General features: G+C 44.0%; 1 pseudogene; it reads right to left on the bottom strand.

Moving 5' to 3' along the window:
* Positions 1–7096: 7096 nt before the first annotated feature.
* On the bottom strand, positions 7097–20142 carry LOC135533935 (dihydropyrimidinase-related protein 3-like; annotated as a pseudogene).
* Between the last annotated feature and the right edge of the window lie 1044 nt (positions 20143–21186).

Here is a 21186-nt window from a genome sequence, read left to right as displayed (position 1 = left end):
ACTGTGGCCTTGTGTGGATTTAGCAACAGTTGGAGGCATTGTTTAAAAGACTGAAAAACATCATTGTAAAAGAGAGAAAAAAGTTGCATTCATCTCCTCCTGTGCAGACTGCCTTGGGTCATACCACAGCACTTCCCAATCCTATTACCTGGAGCTGTGCCCCTCTATATGGAGTATAGTGGTTATTATGGTGGGTATGGATCTCTATATGGAGTATAGTGGTTATTATGGTGGTTATGTATGGATCTCTATATGGAGTATAGTGGTTATGGTGGGTATGGATCTCTATATGGAGTATAGTGGTTATGGTGGGTATGGATCTCTATATGGAGTATAGTGGTTATGGTGGGTATGGATCTCTATATGGAGTATAGTGGTTATGGTGGGTATGGATCTCTATATGGAGTATAGTGGTTATGGTGGGTATGGATCTCTATATGGAGTATAGTGGTTATGGTGGGTGTGTATCTCTATATGTGTGGTTATGGTGGGTATGGATCTCTATATGGAGTATAGTGGTTATGTGGGTATGGATCTCTATATGGAGTATGGGTTATGGTGGGTATGGATCTCTATATGGAGTATAGTGGTTATGGTGGGTATGGATCTCTATATGGAGTATAGTGGTTATTATGGTGGGTATGGATCTCTATATGGAGTATAGTGGTTATGGTGGGTATGGATCTCTATATGGAGTATAGTGGTTATGGTTATGGTGGGTATGGATCTCTATATGGAGTATAGTGGTTATGGTGGGTATGGATCTCTATATGGAGTATAGTGGTTATGGTGGGTATGGATCTCTATATGGAGTATAGTGGTTATGGTGGGTATGGATCTCTATATGGAGTGGTTATGGTGGGTATGGATCTCTATATGGTTATTATGGTGGGTATGGATCTCTATATGGAGTATAGTGGTTATGGTGGGTATGGATCTCTATATGTAGTATAGTGGTTATGGTGGGTATGGATCTCTATATGGAGTATAGTGGTTATGGTGGGTATGGATCTCTATATGTAGTATAGTGGTTATGGTGGGTATGGATCTCTATATAGGAGTATATGTCTCTATATGGAGTATATGGTTATGGGGTGTGTATCTCTATATGTAGTATAGTGGTTATGGTGGGTATGGATCTCTATATGGAGTATAGTGGTTATGGTGGGTATGGATCTCTATATGGAGTATAGTTGTTATGGTGGGTATAAATCTCTATATGGAGTTGTGGATGGTGTCTGGATCTCTATAGAGTATAGTGGTTAAGTCAAGTGGTTAGCATGGATCCAATCACACTGGTTATGGTGATGGATCTCTATATGGAGTATAGGGAATCATCATCTCCTGGAGTATAGTGGTTATGGTGGGTATGGATCTCTATATGGAGTATAGTGGTTATGGTGGGTATGGATCTCTATATGAGAGAGATATGGTGGGTATGGATCTCTAGGAGTATAGTGGAGAGATGGATCTCTATAGGAGTATAGTGGTTATGTGTATGGATCTCTATATAGTGGTTATGGTGTGAATCTCTAATGGAGTATAGAGGTGATGAGTTTGCCAGAGAAATAGCTCAGAGGTGGTTATTAACCCTCTATATGGAGTATAGTTGTCATACACCTGTAGTTGTACTGTCTGGCTCTTCCTAGAGGGGAAGTCAAGAGCATACCAATCACACTACTGACTGAGAATCATCTGTCCTGGAGCACATAGAGAGAGGATGAGAGAGAAAAGGAGGGGGTATTGAAACATGGGGGAGAGAGAGTGGAGAATCATTGAGAGAAAGTTGTGTACAAAAACGAGGTGATGAGTTTGCCAGAGAAATAGCTCAGAGGGTTATTAACCCTCAACTTCACTAGACCTGTCATTGAGTGTTAAACACTAGACCTGTCATTGAGGGTTAAACACTAGACCTGTCATTGAGGGTTAACCACTAGACCTGTAGTTGAGGGTTAACCACTAGACCTGTAGTTGAGGGTTAAACACTAGACCTGTAGTTGAGGGTTAAACACTAGACCTGTAGTTGAGGGTTAAACACTAGACCTGTCATTGAGGGTTAAACACTAGACCTATCATTGAGGTTTAAACACTAGACCTGTCATTGAGGGTTAAACACTAGACCTGTAGTTGAGGGTTAAACACTAGACCTGTCATTGAGGGTTAAACACTAAACCTGTAGTTGAGGGTTAAAAGCTAGAATTAATGATGGCAGGTAGATAAACAAATGCATTTATGATTGGTTCCATCTCTATGCTTGGTGTGTGATCAATTTTCTATTATGTACTACAATGACACACTGCCACCTGGTGTTTGTGAGTAGTGTACTTAAACACATTTTACCTTGGCATCAAGGGCAGTTTATTTATTCCCTGCCAACAGTAGACTGAGAAAACAGGATTTAGTTGTACTGAGATGTCAAAGACGTGAAATGAAATATGGTGTTTACAAAAATCCTTTGACCGTTAATTTATTTATGTCTATGCTAATCCAGTAATCTATTTCAAATAAAGATGAGGATAAGAAAATGTGGTCACGACTCATTGTGTGTACAATGGTAGTATTTGTGCCATGCCGAGGATTGGATGAGTCCGTGTTAATGATGTGTCACTGATATGTTGGAACTGAGGTAAGCACTACTGAGAATATACTGTTTTTTAAAGTATTGGTTTTGCCCTTTATGCCTGAATTGGCACAGGGTAACCACAGAACACCCACAATAAAATGATCTAGAGAGAGAGAGAGAGAGAGCTGTGTTCTCTGTCTCTCTAGAACACTCTTATGTTGTGTGTAAATCCCTCAGTAGCCTTAACAGCTAGCTATCTGGATGAGTGACAGGGCTCGAACACATTAAGGACCTTATCACTGTGAGCCAAAAGGACAAACTGATGAAAACAGTGATAAATCAGACCCATACACAGCACTGGGTGGGACAGAGACACACTGGAGAACGGCACCAAAGAGAATAGGCTAAGTATAGCACCCCCCAGACTACCCATACAATCAAGTGTAGTCCCGTGGAAACAGGAAGCACAGTTTAGGCTTGATTTGTTTGTCTGATGTGTTTTTATGAGAGGGCTTGGGTGCACTTCCTCCTCCAGATTTGGCTCCAGTATTTGTTGTTACAGATATAAGATCTTAATTTGATTACCATGTTGCAGGAGAACTTTCCGCAATGCAGGAAATGTTAAACTTGTAGTGTATTTCATGTTTAAAAAGGCATCTGAAGTTTGTAATTTCCACTTTGACATTTCAGACTTGATTTTCCCTTACGAAGAATGAACCCCTACAAAAATGTCCATGAATTATAATCCACATAATAATTGAAATATCCCATTGCTGCAGGATTATTTTCCTGTTGTAGCAAACTGACTCATATTAAGATCTTACATCTGTACAAAGAATGGTGAGCTCAACAAGTAATTTTGGGGGAAACTATTTTAGCCACTGTTTCCTTAGTGAATAGCACTGTATGCTTCAAAGCTGTGCATGCGCTGAGGTTTTGTCTTAGGGATCTTTCAGGCCTTTATGTAGCCTGTGCTGAGTTTATCATACTGCTATGCACCTCTCATTATTTCTGAGCTCCTACACCCCTTAGAAAAACAGAGGGTATGTTCAGAGCTGCTTAGGTCATTGTGCACTACAGCCAAAGTCGTGCTGCCTGTATCTGATTATTAACTCTCCTATACTGAAGGACAAACAGGTATTGTAATCTAGACGGGTTTTGGTTCTACCTCGGCCCTGATACTAAAAGCTGTAGTATCAGTTGTTGATCTTGCCAGATATGAAGTCAAAGCTATAGTCCTCGAGTCGCAAACCCAGATATCATTATGTGACCTCTCTCTCTCGCTCTCCCACCTTCAATCGTGTTCCTCAGCAGATGAAGGAGGAGACATTACCTGTTAATACAGCAAGTTACACGCTTCATGTGGTTTTCCCATTCACTGCAACTCTGACTGTGGCCAACTTCTCCCCAGATCCCCTTCAAGACAAACACCCATCACTCTTCCATGGTGGGCTCTGAGCTCTGAACTGATCCATCACTCCTCCATGGTGGGCTCTGAGCTCTGAACTGATCCATCACTCTTCCATGGTGGGCTCTGAGCTCTGAACTGATCCATCACATTTACATTACATTTAAGTCATTTAGCAGACGCTCTTATCCAGGGACTTACAAATTGCACCTTCTGACATCCACTCCTCCATGGTGGGCTCTGAGCTCTGAACTGATCAATCACTCCTCCATGGTGGGCTCTGAGCTCTGAACTCCAATCACTCCTCCATGGTTGGCTCTGACTCTGAACTCCATCACTCCTCCATGGTGGGCTCTGAGCTCTGAACTGATCAATCACTCCTCCATGGTGGGCTCTGAGCTCTGAACTGATCAATCACTCCTCCATGGTGGGCTCTGAGCTCTGAACTGATCCATCACTCCTCCATGGTGGGCTCTGAGCTCTGAACTGATCAATCACTCCTCCATGGTGGGCTCTGAGCTCTGAACTGATCCATCACTCCTCCATGGTGGGCTCTGAGCTCTGAACTGATCCATCACTCCTCCATGGTGGGCTCTGAGCTCTGAACTGATCAATCACTCCTCCATGGTGGGCTCTGAGCTCTGAACTGATCCATCACTCCTCCATGATGGGCTCTGGGCTCTGAACTGATCCATCACTTTCCAACATTCACAGGGTAATCTGGGTGTTTCCTTGAATGAGATACACTGAGTATACAAAACATTAGGAACATCTTACTATTATTGATCTGCACCCCTTTTTGCCCTCAGAACAGCCTCAATTGGTTGGGCCATGTACTCTACAAGGTGTCAAAAGCACTCCACACAGATACTGGCCCATGTTGACTTCAATGCTTCAATGCCAAGTTGGCTGGATTTCCTTTGGATGGTGGACCGTTCCTGACACACAGAAGAAACTGTTGAGCGTGAAAAACCCAGCAGCATTGCAGTTCTTGACACACTCAAACCAGTGCACCTGGCACCTAATAACATAGGCACTTTTTTTTATGGAACCATTATTTAACTAGGCAAGTCAGTTAAGAACAAATTCTTATTTACAATGACAGCCTACCCTGCCCAAACCCAGATGACACTAGGCCAATTGTGCACCGACCTATGGAACTCCCAATTACAGCTGGATGTGATACAGCCTGGAATCAAACCAGTGACTGTAGAGACACCTCCTGCACTGAGATGCAGTGCCTTAGACCGCTGTGATACAGCCTGGAATCGAACGAGGGACTGTAGGGATGCCTTTTGCACTAAGATGCAGTGCCTTAGACCGCTATGCCACTCGGGAGCCCACTTAAATATTTTGTCTTGCCCATTCACCCTCTGAATGGCACACATACAGTTGAAGTTGGAAGTTTACATACACCTTAGCCAAATACATTTAAACTCAGTTTTTCACAGTTCCTGCCATTTAATCCTAGTAAAATTCCCTGTCTTAGGTCAGTTAGGAGCACCACTTTGATTTAAGAATGTGAAATGTCAGAATAATAGCAGAAAGAGTGATTTATTTCAGATTTTATTTCTTTCATCACATTCCCAGTGGGTCAGAAGTTTACATACACTCAATTAGTATTTGGTGGCATTGCATTTAAATTGTTTAACTTGGGTCAAACGTTTCAGGTAGCCTTCCACAAGCTTCCCACAATAAGTTGGGTGAATTTTGGCCCATTCCTCCTGACAGAACTTGTGTAAATGAATCAGGTTTGTAGGCTTCCTTGCTCTCACACGGTTTTTCAGTTCTGCCGACACATTTTCTATGGGATTGAGGTCAGGGCTTTATGATGCCACACCAATACCTTGACGTTGTCCTTAAGCCATTTTGCCACAACTTTGGAAGCATGCTTGGGGTCATTGTCCATTTGGAAGACCCATTTGTGAACAAGCTTTAACTTCCTGACTGATGTCTTGAGATGTTGCTTCAATATATCCACATCATTTTCCTTCCTCATGATGCTATCTATTTTGTGCAGTGCACCAGTCCCTCCTGCAGCAAATCACCCCCACAACATGATGCTGCCACCCCCGTGCTTCACGGTTGGGATGGTGTTCTTCAGCTTGCAAGCCTCCCCCTTTTTCTTCCAAACATAACAATAGTCATTATGGCCAAACAGTTCTATTTTTGTTTCATCAGACCAGAACAATTTTTTCCAAAAAGTACAATCTTTGTCCCCATGTGCCGAGTTTGTTACCAAGAAATTTGTGGAGTGGTTAAAAAACACGTTTTAATGACTTCAACCTAAGTGTATGTAAACTTCCGACTGTATACAATTCATGTCTCAAGGCTAACAAATCCTTATTTAACCTCCTCTTCACATACACTGATTGAAGTGGAAGTGACATCAATAAGGGATCATAGTTTTCACCTGGATTCACCTGGTCAGTCTATGTCATGGAAAGAGCAGGTGTTCCTAATGTTTTGTACGCTCAGTGTATGCTCGTCATAGAGCCTAGAGCATAGAGCCTAGTTAAAGTCAAGCTGGAAGATCACCTACAATAAGAATAACAGTCATCTTAATGGGATTTCTCCTCAAAGGATCTCTTTCAAGCTCATCTGTTGTAAATGGGCATATAAAATAACTGGTCACTGACAGCTACATTAGCCTTGGGAGGGTTTATATAAGTTCTTATTGTGAACTGGCTCTGTTTGGACTCCATCTCCCACTCCAGACTGAGATGGTGTTTTAATAGCGGAAATCTTCTCAGCCTGTTATAATTACACCCATCAAAAGTGATTTCATGAGATTTTAACTGGCTATAAAACATAATTATAACAGAGAGGTGACGAGGATACTGCCAGGCTTAACAATGGGTCTGAAAATGGGAAATTCCCATAGCGGTATCAAGCTAAAATGATGCAGATAGATTAGAATTGCTGTTATATTACATCCTCTATCTAATAAATGGTAAGGACCACTAACTGTCATTCTATACATCACATTTCTATGAGAGATGTTTTTAACAAGGTCCTTTGGCAAGAATGTGATTCCTCCTGGACCGGTCATGTTCAGAGTACATTAAAAGGTATATTTTACATATACTATACTGTATATTGAGAAATCAAACAGAGACAACCAGTCAGTTGCAACTCATGTTTATTCAGGAACAGTTCATACCACCACATCACACCTCAATGTTGTTTTGACCTGCCTTCTCTGGGTTGATACAACAGTAAAAAAAAAGACATAAAAACTATAAAAAAGATCAAGTCAAACTAACATAAATATAATCACCACTTGGATTGCTTGAAATTCCACATCATCACTCAATAAAAAACAACGACTTCCTCACGACCTCTTCCTCAGCTGATTGGGAGAGCAAAAATAAAGCTCTCCTCATCCTCCTCCTAGCCTCATTCTAAAAACATACAATCCCCTGCCATGTCTGGGGCAGGTAGACAGACCAGAAGCATAGAAAATGACTCTGAAAGAGAGTGAGCCAGGGTTATGCCGGTCTGTCCTCCCCTTGGTGTTAGTTAGTTAGTTAGTTACCAAACCAAGTACTGTCAGTAAGCTAAAGTGTACAGCATTGTGGGGACTCTCTCGGAGTGTTGCGATTTAAACCAGCACAACATTATCTTTCAATGTTATGTTGTTGAATGCAAGGAATGATGGTCTGTTGCTTCAAAACGAGAGCCACATTGTCAGGAAATAGAAATAAAGCCAGAGGTAAATTACTGTGGTTTTAAAGGTTTGTTACTTTTATCATAAACATTTTTTTTTATGTATTATTGTTCACAAAGCTCATAATTACAATTTCACGACCCAGGCCATGGAAGTTAAGCTTGGTTTTACTTCTTGTGCAAGGGTTACATGTTTTTAACCATCCAGATGACTTGCTAAAAGGTATGAATAGGAACAGGCATTAAGCTTGAAGCAAATGCAAAGAACGGTTTCTCACAATGTAATCTACAGCCAGGATGGAGTGGAGCGGAGCGCAGGGGGAAATTGAACATGACAAGCATTTCTACCTTATAATATGCTGTTGCATGTTTGCAAAATAATATTGTAATACCAGATAAGTTTTTATCTTCAAGAAAAATAAGAAACAAGACAATCTCTAATGACTATCACTCCTGGTTCAACAACCCAGGGAGGCAGCGAACAACATCATTCACAAAGCTACGTTACATCAATCATACGTACTCACAGTGCCACCTATCAGTTATGGACGTTACTGCATGTTATCATTACATTGCTCGGGAACTAAATCAGCAGACTAGTACTCAAAAAGGGTGAAAGCCAAACGTGATGGAAGAAAAAGGCCATATTACTTTTCCTAGGTAACAAGCATCAGAACACTGTGGAAATCGGTATCATGAGGTTTATTTAACTATATTATGGATTCAGAACATTGCCTAAAATGTCAATACACAGTTGACACAATTACTAACGTAGACAACGAGGGACAGTAATACAAATTGATCACCTATATTCTGGTTATGAACGTTACTCCTGTTATTCCAGAGCTTACAAACCCAATCTTTTGGTAAACAAATGTACTTTAAATTTATATTTTGTTCTAGTGACTGACCTGCAATTGCCTAGGAGGAGTAGTACTGAGCTTTTAGAAGCTTAAGCAGGTAGCATTGTGGCTGGTAAGGCATGAGGATTCAGTGTTTTACTCAACTTAACTTGTTTTAACTAATCATGTCTCCGTCGTCTCCCAATGGCTGTTGTCATCTTCTGACTGGTATCTCTCCTGGTTAAACCTCTTAGCTGAGGGATGTGATGTTGGAGCGACCACCAGGGGGAACTACGATGCGGCGTCCGGCTGGCCGGATGGGGACATCCTCTGTGGTGGGGGGACCTAACAGACAAACAGGATTAGAGTACTGTCTCTTTAAGCACCAGGATATCCTCTGTGGTGGGGGGACCTAACAGACAAACAGGATTAGAGTACTGTCTCTTTAAGCACCAGGATATCCTCTGTGGTGGGGGGACCTAACAGACAAACAGGATTAGAGTACTGTCTCTTTAAGCACCAGGATATTAGAGTACTGTCTCTTTAAGCACCAGGATATCCTCTGTGGTGGGGGGACCTAACAGACAAACAGGATTAGAGTACTGTCTCTTTAAGCACCAGGATATCCTCTGTGGTGGGGGACCTAACAGACAAACAGGATTAGAGTACTGTCTCTTTAAGCACCAGGATATCCTCTGTGGTGGGGGACCTAACAGACAAACAGGATTAGAGTACTGTCTCTTTAAGCACCAGGATATCCTCTGTGGTGGGGGGACCTAACAGACAAACAGGATTAGAGTACTGTCTCTTTAAGCACCAGGATATCCTCTGTGGTGGGGGGCCTAACAGACAAACAGGATTAGAGTACTGTCTCTTTAAGCACCAGGATATCCTGGTGGGGGGGGACCTAACAGACAAACAGGATTAGAGTACTGGGGGGACCTAACAGACAAACAGGATTAGAGTACTGTCTCTTTAAGCACCAGGATATCCTCTGTGGTGGGGGACCTAACAGACAAACAGGATTAGAGTACTGTCTCTTTAAGCACCAGGATATCCTCTGTGGTGGGGGACCTAACAGACAAACAGGATTAGAGTACTGTCTCTTTAAGCACCAGGATATCCTCTGTGGTGGGGGGACCTAACAGACAAACAGGATTAGAGTACTGTCTCTTTAAGCACCAGGATATCCTCTGTGGTGGGGGGACCTAACAGACAAACAGGATTAGAGTACTGTCTCTTTAAGCACCAGGATATCCTCTGTGGTGGGGGGACCTAACAGACAAACAGGATTAGAGTACTGTCTCTTTAAGCACCAGGATATCCTCTGTGGTGGGGGGACCTAACAGACAAACAGGATTAGAGTACTGTCTCTTTAAGCACCAGGATATCCTCTGTGGTGGGGGGATTTAACAGACAAACAGGATTAGAGTACTGTCTCTTTAAGCACCAGGATATCCTCTGTGGTGGGGGGACCTAACAGACAAACAGGATTAGAGTACTGTCTCTTTAAGCACCAGGATACCCTCTGTGGTGGGGGGACCTAACAGAAACAGGATTAGAGCTATGTCTTGTTAGGCTTCCCATTAACAAAGCCAGCTCCAGCCAGTTTCCTCCACTAGCGACTATCGTTCATCACACGACAAACCAACCAGGCGACCTGACCTTGGCCCTGGTTGGACACCTCTAGACTAAAAGCCAATGGTATTGGGATTTGCCCTGGATTAAATTGACATATTGGACAAGGAGAGATTTATGTCTACTGTCCTAAATCTTAAACCCACTCCAGGCCAGGGTCTAGTGTTTTATACTGTAGAATTCACCGTCTCTCTATGACTAAACACAGCCAAGGTTACTTCACATCTGAAGAAAGAGAAATATATCAAAAAGTATATCAACCCTGTTGGTTTGTGTGCAAGTAGGTGTATGTGTGTGTTCTGTCATGCACTGGAAGTGGGTGTGATGGATTTCTGTTCTCAGAATGTGTAGCTAGTAGCCTAACAGTGGGATTATATTGGAAGCCAGAGGGAGAGAATAGGCCAGGTCTGTATTATAGACACACATGCTTGGGAAAGAAAGCAGACTCTCTGGCTCTCTGGAAGGGATGTCAATAGATGGACTAACCCCCACTAGACTACAGCAATGGGGGAAAACTTTCCAATGCAGGTCACCCTCCACCTCCTGCATCAGTACATCACACATCAATTGTTCCAGTAAAAACCATTGTTTACTTGGTTCCTCCCTGAAAGGTTGTACCTAGTGGTATGAGGTTGCAGATGTATACAATCGCCATGTGTCACTCAATACTCAACTAGTCTCTGCTATTGGTTATGTGAATAATGTAACTTTAGCTAAATCAATGATCATGAGCCTCATTCAACCTGCTCAGTAGACAGAGCTTCATTAGGCAGGCAACGGCTAAGAAAGTGAGATGCAAGATGTCTGGACTGAAATCTTAGAACATATATTGAATTAAGATGCATAAAGATATTATGAGAGAGAGAGAGAGGGGGGGAGAGAGAGAGAGAGAGACAGAGAGAGAGAGACAGACAGAAGGAGAGACAGAGAGAGACAGAGAGAGAGAGAGAGAGACAAAGAGAGAGAGACAAAGAGAGAGAGACAAAGAGAGAGAGAGACAGAGAGAGAGATAGAGAGAGAGGGAGAGAGAGAGAGAGAGAGAGAGAGAACCAAGATAAAACGGTGTGAAGCTGAAATCAATCAAATCAATGTTGTGACAAAAAGTTAAGAAATAACTAAAAGACTTGTGAAACATAAAGAGCACTGTCTGGAAGTACCAGGACGGCTGAGGGACAACAGTATTGTGCTGTGAGCATTAGTTACCACAAACAAATTATGAAATTAAGGCTTAAAATGTGACTATGGTAAAATGTCAAATTACACCTGAAGGTTATTGTAACTAACGCAGACGAATGGCAAAGTCAACCTTGGAAACATATTATATCATGTGTGAAGTGCATTGTAAAATGTCATTGCTGACTGTTGTGTGTGTGTGTGTGTGTGTGTGTGTGTGTGTGTGTGTGTGTGTGTGTGTGTGTGTGTGTGTGTGTGTGTGTGTGTCAGGTTCCTGGCACTTCCTATGACAGCCAGGGATGGGAAAGCGGATGGGTAAATTAAAAGGTAGCTGAATCTCACCACGCTGTGCAGGTTTACCTGCTAAACTAAAGCCGGAGTGGTGCAGGTTCCTCACAGGCTGCTTGGTGGGGGAGGTACGGGCAGACGCTGAGGGGGTACCGCCACGAGACATGGGCGAGAAGTCAGACACAGGACCGTCATACATGCCCCTGGGCACCGCCCGCAGGATTGCCAACTGAGAGAGAGGGAGACAGGGGTGATAAAGGGATAGAGAGGGAGAGAGAAGGAGAAATATGGAGAAAGAAAGAAAAGAGAAAGAGAGAGAGAGATCGTTTATGTTGGTAACTTTATAACAGTTCTCCATGACAATGCTTGTTTAGAATTAGATTCATGGGGTTGTTTGTAGAATGCTTTGTGCCAATGCATATTTCACCCAGTGTTTTCCTAAGGAAAGCACTTCCAGATTTACTGACAGACTCAGTTCTTATTGGACATGCTGTCCTAGGGTCATGTGACTAAGGAATCCCTGGAAGCTGAGCTAGGAACATCATAAAATACTTACTGCCACCAAGATCAACATTGCATTAATAAATAGGTCTCACCAAAGAAACATCTCTATAGTCTGGGCAAAAAGAGAATGATGGCAGAATTGGAGGGTAGCCGTTTCAAGTTGAACACAACTCATTTAATATAACCCACTTCTGTTGAAATATCCACTTAAAATAGCACACTGTTGTTCCTGTTGAGTATCCACCAACACCAGCAATATGAGCAACCCCATGGACACATCATATCCCTTCAAAACCATTACACATGGCTACAACAGGCACTCCTGGCAGCCAGTTGTTTCAGTATGTAACCCACAGCCAACAGCCGAAGCCCCTGACTTGAATCCTCAAGTCTGACATAACACTTATCTCCTACACATCCCACCCACCCCTTCCTCCCAACCCCCACCCCCAACCCCCATTCCCCATCCCCTCCTTCCAACCCCCATCCCCTCGCTCCAAACCCCATTCCCCATCCCCTCCTTCCAACCCCCATCCCCTCGCTCCAACCCCCATTCCCCATCCCCTCCTTCCAACCCCCATCCCCTCGCTCCAACCCCCATTCCCCATCCCCTCCTTCCAACCCCCATCCCTCGCTCCAACCCCATTCCCCATCCCCCCATCCTCTCGCTCCAACCCCCATTCCCCATCCCCTCCTTCCAACCCCCATCCCCTCGCTCCATCCCCCATTCCCCATCCCCTCCTTCCAACCCCCATCCCCTTGCTCCAACCCCCATTCCCCATCCCCTCCTTCCAACCCCCATCCCCTCACTCCAACCCCCATTCTCCATCACCTACATCACATGTCTGTCTTCCTCCTGGATATGATCAGATCACCCATAGAGGTAGTCAGGACACCATTACAGCCTTTTCTGGCAATTCCCATCTGCATTACACACCCTGTTAGATATATTTATCTTGTGCCTTCCATGACAGACAGACAGACAGACAGACAGTGCCACTGCCACTAGAGAGGACAGTTCAGTAGGTGTGATAAACAGCTAAGAAATCTGAATGTAATCTGCCTCCATTAAACATACTTTGGATTACCATTCAGGTATGTAATGTACATTGAGATTGATGGTAAATCTGATTATGCGTGGCATGGGCTGAGCCACAGCAGTGTGCATTAGTGTAAAGCTAAGCCGTCTTTAATGGAAAGCTGCAGTGACATCGTCCATGTTTGTGGGTGCTGGATGGCTTATCTCAGCTCTGCATCAGATTTGTGCTGATTAATCCCTAACCACTGAGAAAACACTTCTAGATGTCCCCAACTCACTGACCTTTTATTATTTTGTATTATTTGTTTTGTCATTTAGCAGACGCTCTTATCCAAAGCGACTTACAGAAGCAATTCAGGTTAAGTGCCTTGCTCAAGGGCACATTGAAAGATTATTCACCTAGTCGGATCTTGGAATCGAACGAGCAACCTTTCGGTTATGGGCCGAACGCTCGTAACTGCTAGACTTACCTTCCGCCTCACAGACCTCACAGTCCTTGGCTCAGTGTGACATACTAACGCTGCCCGTGACAAAACAATTCATATAAAACTTATTCTAAGACAGAACTGAAGCGTTAGGAATACAATATGTTCATTGGAAATACTTTTATATTGTTACATAATTGTATAAAAGGAGACAGTTACTCAGAGTCCAGACACAGTTACTCAGTTGTTGACTAGACAGTAAGGTGAGAGAAGCGAGCATCTTTTACCTGCTTCCTGGCCTTGACGCGCTTGTAAGCAAAGTCCGGGAAGGGGGTGCAGGGGATGAAGCGGCCGACCCCGGAGGTGGCGTGCAGGTTCCCATCCTCCAGCACCAGCTTCCCTGGCAGATCACCACCGAGGGGGCACCACGGAGCTCCATGCCCTCAAACACATTGTACTCAGCAGCCTGGAATACACACAAGCATAGACATGACTACAGGCACACGTGCACACACAGAGTCATACACACACAGAGTCAAACACACACAGAGTCAAACACACACAGAGTCAAACACATACAAACACACACAGAGTCAAACACACACAGAGTCAAACACATACAAACACACACAGAGTCAAACACACACAAAGTCAAACACATACAAACACACACAGAGTCAAACACACACAAAGTCAAACACATACAAACACACACAGAGTCAAACACACACAAAGTCAAACACATACAAGCACACACAGAGTCAAACACACACAGAGTCAAACACACACAAAGTCAAACACATACAAACACACACAGAGTCAAACACACACAAAGTCAAACACATACAAACACACACAGAGTCAAACACACACAGATTCAAACACACACAAAGTCAAACACATACAAACAAACACAGAGTCAAGCACACACAGAGTCAAACACACACAGAGTCAAACACACACAAAGTCAAACACATACAAACACACACAGAGTCAAACACACACAAACACACAAAGTCAAACACATACAAACACACACAGAGTCAAACACACACAAAGTCAAACACATACAAACACACACAGAGTCAAACACACACAAAGTCAAACACATACAAACACACACAGAGTCAAACACACACAAAGTCAAACACATACAACACACACAAAGTCAAACACAAGCACACACAAAAACACACACAAAGTCAAACACATACAAACACACACAGAGTCAAACACACACAGAGTCATACACACACAAAGTCAAACACATACAAGCACACACAGAGTCAAACACACACAGAGTCAAACACACACAAAGTCAAACACATACAAACACACACAGAGTCAAACCAACACAGCATCAAACACACACACAGTCAAACACACACAGTCAAACACATGGAGAGTCAAACACACAAAGTCAAACACACACAGCATCAAACACACACCCAGTCAAACACACAGTCAAACACACACACAGTCAAACACATGCAGAGTCAAACACACGCAGAGTCAAACACACAGTCAAACACACAAATTCAAACACACACAGCATCAAACACACACACAGTCAAACACACAAATTCAAACACACAGTCAAACACACAGTCAAACACACGCAGTCAAACACACAGTCAAATACACACACAGTCAAACACACGCAGAGTCAAACACACGCAGTCAAACACACGCAGTCAAACACACGCAGAGTCAAACACACACACAGTCAAACACACGCAGAATCAAACACACACAGAGTCAAACACACGCAGAGTCAAATACACGCAGTCAAACACATTATACATTAAAGCTGAAATGTGTAACTTTTGACCCCACCATATTCACATACAATTGTGAGTTATATATCTATCATTCTCATTGAAAGAAGGCAAGTCTAAGAAGCAGTACACACTAGATATACAAAAGTATGTGGACACCCCTTCAAATTAGTGGATTCAGCTATTTCAGCCACACCCGTTGCTGACAGGTGTATAAAATCGAGCATAAAGCCATGCAATCTCCATAGACAAACATTGGCAGAAGAATGGCCTTACTGATGAGCTCAGTGACTTTCAAACTGGCACCATCATAGGATGTCACCTATTCCAACAAGTCAGTTCATAAAATGTCTGCTCTGCTAGAGCTGTCAACTGTAAGTGCTGTTATTGTGAAGTGGAAACGTATAGGAGCAACAATGGCTCAGCCGCAAAGTGACAGGCCACACAAACTCACAGAACGGGACCGCCTTGTGCTGAAGTGAGTAGTGCGTAGAAATCGCCTGTTCTCGGTTGTAACACTCACTACCATTTTACAGACTGCCTCTGGAAGCAATGTCAGCACAAGAACTGCTCGTCAAGGAGAGCTTCATGAAATGGGTTTCCACAGCCGAGCAGCCGCACACAAGCCTAAGATCACCATGCACAATGCCAAGCGTCGGCTGGAGTGGTGTAAAGCTCACACCGCCACTGGACTCTGGAGCAGTGGAAACACGTTCTCTGGAGTGATGAATCACACTTCACCAACTGGCATTCAGATGGACGAATCTGGGTTTGGCAGATGCCAGGAGAATGCTACCTGCCCCAAAGCATAGTGCCAACTGTAAAGTTTGGTGGTGGAGGAATAATGGTCTGGGACTGTTTTTCATGGTTCAGGCTCGGCCCCTTAGTTCCAGTGAAGGGAAATCTTAACTCTACAGCATACAATGACATTCTAGACGATTCTGTGCTTCCAACTTTGTGGCATCAGTTTGGGCAAGGTCCTTTCCTGTTTCAACATGACACTGCACAAAGCGAGGTCCATACAGAAAAGGTTTGTTGAGATCGGTGTGGAAGAACATTACTGTCCTGCACAGAGCCCTGACCTTAACCTCATCGAACACCTTTGGGATGAATTGGAACACTGACTGCGAGCCAGGCCTAATCGCCCAACATCAGTGCCCAACCTGATGTGGCTGAATGGAAGCAAGTCCCCAAAGCAATGTTCCAACATCTAGTGGAAAGCCTTTCCAGAAGAGTGGGACCAACTCCATATTAATGCCCATGGGTTTGGAATGAGATGCTCGGCGATCAGGTAATCTGGTGTATCGGTTCAATGTGTGTTTGGGTTTTGTACACTAGCTTCCAACAGCTGAAAATACAATATTTGTAGTTCTGGAAAATACTTTTCACAGCGGTTTAAATGGTACAATTATTTTCTATCCTATACTTTCTTTTTTGTCACATAAACTGAAATTAGGTGAACTATTATAATTTTAGCAACCAGGAAATGGCAGATTTCTGCATAGTGCATCTTTAACTGGATATTGTATGTCTTGGTCAGTGATGCTAGGCCAACAAAAGAGACAAATAACAAAATTACAAAAACAAAAACTCTAGATTTATCAAGCCTACTTTTCCCCATTGCACCCCATTACAGTCTGTTATGCTGCCGTTACTTACTGTAGAGATTCACAAGCACAATCCAGTTATATAAACGATGAGCAGCTGCAGGAACTTTCAAGTGCTCAAAACTCTCTCTCTCAAGTGGAGGAAATGACAGCACAGCGATGCAGAAGCAACCAACTCCCACGTAAACGCAACTATTGCCAGTTTTCTGCAGTCTGACAGTCACTCGTCTGACACAAATGTCGTCGGGGAGTTTACATGAGTTTACATCGGTGTGTCTTTGTGGACTCAGAAGGTCAAGTATGGAACAAATAAACAGTAAAGGGTCTCTGAAACACATGACCTCACGCACCAAAGACTGTCTGTGATTTACATTATGAGCTGACACACTAATTCAGATGAAGAGCCGGCTAATTCCACGAAAGTAGATCATATTTGGACATATTGCTCTTAAAACGGGTCTGATGAGAGGCCATTCTGTGTTGTAGTGAGACGTAAAGCTTATTGAGGGAGAACTAAGTAGAGTCATGGGACACACAGGCCCAGTTTGGCTGTGGGGACAGAGGAAAAGAGGAGGCGGGTTGGCGGGTGGCTTGGTAGGCAGGCAGGCCGTCTCTGTAGAGATGAGACCATGGTTCTGCCTTAATTAACAACATGTGTGGGAGAAGAGAGATAAATAACCCTCCTCCTCCACCTCCTCCAGTCGGCCTGTTTCTCATACGCCTCCATTTGGCATTAAAAGACAAACAGCTGCCATCGCACAGCTGGGGCTAATGATGCCAAGCATCACTCTCTCTCCTTCTCTCTCTCTCTAGCACTTCCTCTTTCTCTTGCACTGTCTCTCCTTCTCTCTCTCTCTAGCACTTCCTCTTTCTCTTGCACTGTCTCTCCTTCTCTCTCTCTCTAGCACTTCCTCTTTCTCTTGCACTGTCTCTCCTTCTCTCTCTCTCTAGTACTTCCTCTTTCTCTTGCACTCTCCTTCTCTCTCTCTCCACTTCCTTTTCTCTTGCATGGTCTCTCCTTCTCTCTCTCTCTAGCACTTCCTCTTTCTCTTGCACTGTCTCTCCTTCTCTCTCTCTCTCTCTCTCTAGCACTTCCTCTTTCTCTTGCATGGTCTCTCCTTCTCTCTCTCTCTAGCACTTCCTCTTTCTCTTGCACTGTCTCTCCTTCTCTCTCTCTCTCTAGCACTTCCATTTTCTCTTGCACTGTCTCCTTCTCTCTCTCTCTCTCTCTAGCACTTCCTCTTTCTCTTGCACTGTCTCTCCTTCTCTCTCTCTATCACTTCCTCTTTCTCTTGCACTGTCTCCTTCTCTCTCTCTCTCTAGCACTTCCTCTCTCTTGCACTGTCTCTCCTCTCTCTCTCTCTTTAGCACTTCCTCTCCTTGCTTTCTCTTGCACTGTCTCTTTCTCTCTCTCTCTCTAGCACTTCCTCTTTCTCTTGCACTGTCTCTCCTTCTCTCTCTCTCTAGCACTTCCTCTTTCTCTTGCACTGTCTCCTCTCTCTCTCTAGCACTCCTCTTTCTCTTGCACTTCCTTCTCTCTTGCACTTCCTCTCCTCTCCTTCTCTCTCTAGCACTTCCTCTTTCTCTTGCACTGTCTCCTTCTCTCTCTCCCACTCCTCTTTCTCTTGCACTGTCTCTCCTTCTCTCTCTCTCTCTCTAGCACTTCCTCTTTCTTACTCTCTTTCCTCTTTCTCTTGCACTGTCTCCTTCTCTCTCTCTCAGCACTTCCTCTTTCTCTTGCACTTCTCTAGCACTTCCTCTTTCTCTTGCACTGTCTCCTCTCTCTCTCTAGCACTTCCTCTTTCTCTTGCACTGTCTCCTTCTCTCTCTCTCTCTTGCATCTTTTCTCTTGCATCTCTACTTCCTCTTTCTCTTGGTCTCTCCTCTCTCTCTAGCACTTCCTCTTTCTCTTGCACTGTCTCTTTCTCTCTAACACATTCTATTCCTCTAGGTCATTTATCTTTCTCTGATCCATTCCCCCTCTCTCTATTCTCCTGCCACTAAACTCTCTTATTCTGTCTATCATTCTGTCTCTCTCTACATATTTTTTTGCAATCTGTTGCCCCCTTTCTTCTATGGTTTGTGTGTTCCTATGCACACGGCCCTGCTGTTTTCCAGATTCCGGCCAGGACAGGACCAGAGGAGGCTGGTGGGAAGAGCTATAAGAAGACGGGCTCATTGTAAAGACTGGAATGGAATTAATGGAATGGTACAGCAAACATATGGAAACCACATGTTTAACTCCATTCCATTGATTCCATTCCAGACATTACCATGAGCCAGTCCTCCTATAGCTTCACCCACCAGCCTCCTCTCGACTGGACGTAAGGCTCCACGTCTGCCAAGTATGATGTCACGGCCGGGTTCTATGTGCAACAACATATACAAAGCTAACCAGATCAAACAATTCAGATAAGGGGATACTTGTATTTACTACAGAGGGAGGGATACACAGATAGAAGGTTGTAAAAGCACTGAACTACTGTGCCCAATAGATCACTGTAGCCATCATTAACATGGACAGGAGCCCCTGTTCTTATGCTCTGTGTTCTTACGTGCTTGGTTTGTTGTCTGGAAGGGCTACAAGCAGGAAGCGAGAAGGTGACATCATTATGTAAAAACCTTGGGTCTCCACGTATGGAAAAGTCATTGAAAACTTGTCCAATCTTTTTCCAGCTCTTTCTTTCTCTCCCTCTCTTTGTCGTTCTATTTCTCTCTCTGTGTTTCTGTCTTTCCACACCTCTTCATCGTACTATTCTGCTTTTCTCTGAGGCCTCTCTGTCTCTCTCTCTCCCTCGTTCTCTGCGCCTGCAGCAGGAAGTTCAGAAGGCTTGATTTCCTGAACGGACACTTCCTCTGTTTAACCCTGCACTGTCGTGTACACTCTGGTCCCCTGTGCGCAGGGAGTCTACAGGGACTTCATTTCCCTTCTGAAAAACAAAGGTCACTGGAACTTTATTCACCCCGAGCCTTTGACCTCTTACCGAGTTGTGCGTCTTGGCGGTGATGGTGCGGACAGCATCGGAGTCCCAAATGACCAGGTCAGCATCGGAGCCCACAGCTATCCGTCCCTTACGGGGGTACAGGTTTAGGATCTTGGCGGCGTTGGTGCTCGTCACAGCAACGAACATGTTCTCGTCCATCTTGCCAGTGGTCTGAGTGAGCAGGAAAAAAAGGTGACTTGTCAAAATGCTATAATGGTGAGGTGCTAAACAAAGAGGCTTTTACAGCTGACTGGTGGGTGAGGGGACTCTTGTAGTCAAACGCAAGAACACGCACACACACACACACACACACACACACACACACACACATACACACAAACACACATACACACACACACGCACACACACACACGCACACACACACACACACACACGCACACACACACACCCTGTCAATGCTAGAGCTGAGACTGTGTGTTTTTTTGTCTTAAGGCAGACCAGTGTGAATAATTCTGAGGCAAAGCTGCACCACAACTCTTCATTCATAACACAGCTGTCAAGAAAACCCAAGTCTGAGTTCAAGAGCAAGAACAAGAATTAGGAGAAAAAAAGAGATACACACTGTTTTAGTCTGTAAGCTGGGTGAACGGGGGACAGACCCAGAGATAGACAGAGATCCCAGAAGCTGGGTGAACAGCTACAGACAGAGATAGACAGAGATCTATACTGTTTTTAGTCTGTAAGCTGTGTGAACGGCAGGGGACAGACCCAGATATAGACAGAGATCTATACTGTTTTAGTCTGTAAGCTGGGTGAACAGCTTGGGGGACAGACCCAGAGATAGACAGAGATCTATACTGTTTTAGTCTGTAAGCTGGGTGAACAGCTTGGGGGACAGACCCAGAGATAGACAGAGATCTATACTGTTTTAGTCTGTAAGCTGTGTGAACAGCTTGGGGGACAGACAGAGATAGACAGAGATCTATACTGTTTTAGTCTGTAAGCTGGGTGAACAGCTTGGGGGACAGACAGAGATAGACAGAGATCTATACTGTTTTAGTCTGTAAGCTGGGTGAACAGCTTGGGGGACAGACCCAGAGATAGACAGAGATCTATACTGTTTTAGTCTGTAAGCATGTGAACTAGCTTGGGGACAGACCCAGAGATAGACAGAGATCTATACTGTTTTAGTCTGTAAGCTGGGTGAACAGCTTGGGGACAGGACCCAGAGATAGACAGAGATCTATACTGTTTTAGTCTGTAAGCTGGGTGAACAGCTTGGGGGACAGACCCAGAGATAGACAGAG

This window comes from Oncorhynchus masou, unplaced genomic scaffold, assembly GCF_036934945.1.
Source record: "Oncorhynchus masou masou isolate Uvic2021 unplaced genomic scaffold, UVic_Omas_1.1 unplaced_scaffold_2825, whole genome shotgun sequence".
Classification (NCBI taxonomy): domain Eukaryota; kingdom Metazoa; phylum Chordata; class Actinopteri; order Salmoniformes; family Salmonidae; genus Oncorhynchus; species Oncorhynchus masou.
This window is presented reverse-complemented; position numbering and strand designations above follow the sequence as displayed.